Consider the following 6000-nt stretch of genomic DNA (forward strand, 5'->3'; position numbering starts at 1 on the left):
TTTAAGTAGTGGACTCTGCACCTTTCAGAGAACTGATGGCTTGTGCCGAGCTGATGTGGAGAGTCCCAAGCAAAAATTTCTTTGCGGAAAAGGAAGTACCAGCCCTGCACAAATATGTAGAACAGAAGGCGGGCCAGTCCTTGAGCCTATCGGTTCCTGCCAAAGTGCACTTTAACTATGGTCAGGGACAATATATGTCCTTTACAGCCCACTAGGTGAATGTGGTTCCTACACAGCCACACCAGTACCTTGGCCTGGTCACGCCACTTCCGCCTCCAAACTGTCATGCCGTTGGTCCTGCGACAATGTACGCCTCTGCCTCATTCACCACCATGTCCTCAGCCTCCACTGCAGGGACAAGTCACAGTGCCCCTCCAGCATACCACATTTGCAGGGCATGGCGGTGTCACACTGTTCTGCACCTGGTTTGCCTTGGCAAACGGAGTCACACAGGGGAGGAACTGCTCTGTGTGATTCATCAAGAAATCGAATCATGCCTTTCTCCGCAACAACTGAAAATAGTAACCATGGTGACCGACAACGGGAAGAACATAGTGTCAGCACTGCGTCAAGGAAGGCTGAGCCATGCGCCCTGCATGGCACACGTGTTCAATCTGGTTGTCAAGCGGTTCCTAAAGTCTACCACCCACCTGCAAGACATCCTAAATATGGCCATGCCACTTCACTGATTCATTTCCTAGAACAGATGGTGGTAACAATGGCTGGTCAGGGGACTGGAGACGTAACGCTAGATCTCATGGCCACATGAGCCCTGTGGGGGCTGAACTGGAAGAGGAGGAGGAGGGGGAGGAGGACATTGGAGCACAGGCAATGTGTAGCGAAATGGGTGGTTTTTCTACTCGGCTGACAGGAGAGGAGGTGCAAGAGCAACCAGAGGAGCTACAGGGTCATGGGGAAGACAAGACAGAGGACCTAGACACACCGTGTCAGTATGCAGTGGAGATGGAGGCAGGGAGTCCCTCCGAGTCACTTGCACAAATGGCACGATGCATGCTCACTTGCTTGCGTAGTGACAGCCGAATTGTTACCATTCGACAGCGGGATGACTTCTGGCTCTCCACCTTGTTGGACCCTCACTACCGGTCCAAAATGGGGGCCTTTTTTACACCTGCTGAGAGGGAGGACAAACTGACCTACTATAGAGACATCCTATGTAGTCAGTTGGCAGCTGCCTATCTGTGCCATCATCCATCCTCTCACAGGTCTGACTGGGGGGCCCTCTGCGCTCACATTCCACTGTCATTGCTGCTGGGGAGGGGTGGGGTGGCAGGAGCAGTACCAGCTCCATCAACAGCAGCAGGCTGAGTCTACAGTCGCTGATAAGTAGCTTTCTTCAACCGCATAGTGAAGAAACTACTCACCAGCAGCAGCAGCAGGTATTTCTTGAGCAAGAGCTGAACCAGCAGGTGGTGGCATACTTGGACAGCACCCTGCCAACCCACATTGAAGATCCGCTGGACTACTGGGGAACCAAACTGGATTTGTAGCCGCAACTAGCAGAGTTTGCCCTGGAAAAGCTGTCCTGCCATGACAGTAGTGTGGCATCAGAGAGGGTGTTTAGTGCGGGGCCATAGTAACCCCAAGGAGAACTCGCCTGTCCACCCTAAATGTGGAGAGACTGACCTTTGTCAAGATGAATCAGGCGTGTATCAGCCAAGATTTCCATCCACCAATGCCTGATGCATCAGACTAGATTATCCATGGTGCCACACCAACACTTTGACAAAAGAGACCGGTTTCTTCTGCCTACCTGCCTCAGCTACTATTCTGATCCTGCAACCCGCCTGATGCCACACATCTGATGCCAAGTGGTCCTTCTTTCACCCACCTTCGTCAGTGGGTACTGGTATTGCCACCCACTGCCCCAATCTGTCACCGGGTCATTTTCAGGTCTCCTGATGCTGCCATATCCACACTAAGTCACCTTGCCACTCTGTGGTATCCTGATGCTGATGCCATCTCCACACTATGTCACCTTGCCACTCTGTGGTATCCTGATGCTGATGCTGCTGCCATCTCCACACTATGTCACCTTGCCAATCTGGGGTATCCTGATGCTGCTGATTCTGGTATATCCACACTATGTCACTTTGCCACTCTGTGGTATCATGATGCTTCTGCCATCTCCACACTATGTCACCTTGCCACTCTGTGCTATCCTGATGTTGATGCTTCTGCCATCTACACACTATGTCACCTTGGCACTCTGTGGTATCCTGATGCTGATGCCTCTGCCATATCCACACTATGTCACCTTGCCACTCTGTAGTCTCCTGATGCTGCTGCCATCTCCACACTAGGTCACCTTGACCACTCTGTGGTTTTCTCCTGATGCTGCTGCTGTTGCCATCTCCACACTATGTCACCTTGTCACTCTGTAGTCTCCTGATGCTGCTGCCAACTCCTACCTCTGTCATTATGCCTCTCGGTGGCCTTTTTCTGATGCTGCTGCCGCCCACTCCAGACTCTGTCCTTGTACCACTCAGTGGACTTCTCCTAATGCTGCCAACTCCAGACTCGGTCATTGTGCCACTCATTGGCTTTCTCCTGACGCTCCTGTTGCAGCTGCCTACTCCAGACTCTGTCATTGTGCGACTCTGTGGCCTCATCATGCTGCTGCCACATCCACACTCTGTCGTTGTGCCGCTCTGCGGCCTCCTGATGCTGCTGCAATCTCCAGACTCTGTCATTGTGCCACTCTGTGGTCTCCTGATGCTGCTGCCACATACACATTCTGCCATTGTGATGCTCTGCGGCCTACTTAAGCTGCTGCCACCTCCAGACTCTGTCATTGTGCTGCTCTGTAGTCTCCTCATGCTGCTGCCACCTCCACACTCTGTTACTGTGCCACTCTGTAGTCTTCTCATGTTGCTGCCACATCCACACTCTGTCAGTGTGCCGCTCTGCAGTCTACTTAAGCTGCTGCCACCTCCACACTCTGTCACTGTGCCGCTCTGTAGACTTCTCATGCTGTTCCCATCCTCCCCACTTCATGACTGGGCAACTCTATTGGCCAGGCTGACATCATCATTTATTTGATCTTTTTTCTGATCTGTCAGAAGGAAGGAAAAATGAGATACAAAATGGTCCTGTCTATGGAGCAGCTGTAAGGCCTGTATGGTCCCATCAGAATTGGTTTATGATTTGGTAGCCAAAAGCAGGAGTGGGTACAAAACACAGAAAACTTACTGCTGACACCCTCTCCACTCTGTCCCGGGGGCCCTAGTTGTATAAGCGTTTAATAGAACAGGTTCTGTAGACATCTATGTGGAATCATCAGACGAGGGTGTAAAAGGAGTGCACTTCTTCTTGGCGCTAACATCGAACTGTAAGGCTGAGTTCATACTTGAGTGTTTTGGTCAGTTTAAGCCCTGTAGCTGCCCAAATAAGTGAAGTGTGCAGTGATTCTAAGAGCGACGCCTGTCATCTGCATGTCATACTGACTCACAGTATTATTTCACTATCACAGTAGAGATGTCACAAACATAAAATTTTCCATTCGCGAATGGATAACGCGAATATTCGCAAATGTTCGCAAACGGGCGAACCGCCATAGACTTCAATAGGCAGGCACATTTTAAAACCCACAGGGACTCTTTCTGGCCACAATAGTGATGGAAAAGTTGTTTCAAGGGGACTAACACCTGGACTGTGGTATGCCGGAGGCAGATCTATGGCAAAACTCCAATGGAAAATTACGTAGTTGACGCAGAGTCGGGTTTCAATCCATAAAGGGCATAAATCACCTAACATTCCTAAATTGTTTGGAATAACGTGCTTTAAAACATCAGGTATTATGTTGTATCGATCAGGTAGTGTAAGGGTTACGCACGCTTCACAGTGACAGACCAAACTCCCCGTTTAACGCACCGCAAAAAAATGCAAACAGTCCATTTGCAAAACCGCAAACTCCCCATTTGCACAAGGTTGGATACCAAGGTAGCCATGTCCCGTTCCTTGTCCTCACTGACGTCATTGAAGGTCTCTTCCTCCACCCAGCCACGTACAACACCAAGGGTCCCCGAAAGATGACAACAAGCCCCCTGGGACGCCTGCTGTGGTTGGTCTTCCACCTCCTCAAAGCCACCTTCCTCCTCTGACTCCTCTTCTTCAGACTCCTCTCTCTGCGTTGCCGCAGGTCCAGCAATCGACAACGACAAGGCTGTTTCTAGTGGTGATGGTGACCACAACTCTTCCTCTTCATGCTCATCTACGGCCTGATCCAGCACGCTTCGCAGGGCACGCTCCAGAAAAAACGCATATGGGATGAGGTCGATGATGTTGCCTTTAGTGTTAGTGGAATATGAGACTTTGTAAGAAAAAAAAAATCATCATATTCCGCTAACTTGTGACAAAAAATAAAAAATTCAAGGAACTCGCCATGCCCCTCACGGAATACCTTGAGGTGTCTTTTTTCCAAAATGGGATAACTTGTGGGGTAGTTATGCTGCCCTGGCATTTTAGGGGCCCTAATGTGTGAGAAGTAGTTTGAAATCAAAATGTGTAAAAAATGCCCTATGAAATCCGAAAGGTGCTCTTTGGAATGTGGGCCCCTTTGCCCACCTAGGCTGCAAAAAAGTGTCACACATGTGGTATCGCCGTACTCAGAAGAAGTAGGGCAATGTGTTTTGGGGTGTCTTTTGACATATACCCATGCTGGGTGAGAGAAATATCTCGGCAAAAGACAACTTTTCCCATTTTTTTATACAAAGTTGGCATTTGACCAAGATATTTATCTCACCCAGCATGGGAATATGTAAAATGACACCCCAAAACACATTCCCCAACTTCTCCTGAGTACGGCGATACCACATGTGTGACACTTTTTTGCAGCCTAGGTGGGCAAAGGGGCCCACATTCCAAAGAGCACCTTTAGGATTTCACAGGGCATTTTTTACACATTTTGATTTCAAACTACTTCTCACACATTAGGGCCCCTAAAATGCCAGGGCAGTATAACTACCCCACAAGTGACCTCATTTTGGAAAGAAGACACCCCAAGGTATTTCGTGATGGGCATAGTGAGTTCATGGAAGTTTTTATTTTTTGTCGCAAGTTAGTGGAACATGAGACTTTGTAAGAAAAAATAAAAATAAAATAAAATCATCATATTCCGCTAACTTGTGACAAAAAATAACAAATTCTAGGAACTCGCCATGCTGCTCAAAGAATACCTTGGGGTGTCTTCTTTCCAAAATGTGGTCACTTGTGGGGTAGTTATACTGCCCTGGCATTTTACGGGCCCTAATGCGTGAGAAGTAGCTTGAAATCAAAATGTGTAAAAAATGCCCTGTGAAATCCGAAAGGTGCTCTTTGGAATGTGGGCCCCTTTGCCCACCTAGGCTGCAAAAAAGTGTCACACATGTGGTATCGCCATACTCAGAAGAAGTAGCACAATGTGTTTTGGGGTGTCTTTTTACATATACCCATGCTGGGTGAGAGAAATATCTCGGCAAAAGACAACTTTTCCCATTTTTTTATACAAAGTTGGCATTTGACCAAGATATTTATCTCACCCAGTATGGGTATATGTAAAATTACACCTCAAAACACATTCCCCAACTTCTCCTGAGTACGGCGATACCACATGTGTGACACTTTTTAGGAGCCTAGATGCGCAAAGGGGCCCAAATTCCTTTTAGGAGGGCATTTTTAGACATTTGGATCCCAGACTTCTTCTCACGCTTTAGGGCCCCTAAAATGCCAGGGCAGTATAAATACCCCACATTTGACCCCATTTTGGAAAGAAGACACCCCAAGGTATTCAATGAGGGGCTGGGCGAGTTCATAGAATTTTTTTGTTTTTTCTCACAAAGTCTCCCTTTCCGCTAACTTGAGACAAAAAATTTCAATCTTTCATGGACTCAATATGCCCCTCAGCGAATACCTTGGGGTGTCTTCTTTCCAAAATGGGGTCATTTGTGGGGTGTTTGTACTGCCCTGGCATTTGAGGGTCTCCGCAATCATTAGGCCTTATGC

The sequence above is a fragment of the Bufo bufo genome, chromosome 2 (genome assembly GCF_905171765.1).
Source record: "Bufo bufo chromosome 2, aBufBuf1.1, whole genome shotgun sequence".
Taxonomy (NCBI): domain Eukaryota; kingdom Metazoa; phylum Chordata; class Amphibia; order Anura; family Bufonidae; genus Bufo; species Bufo bufo.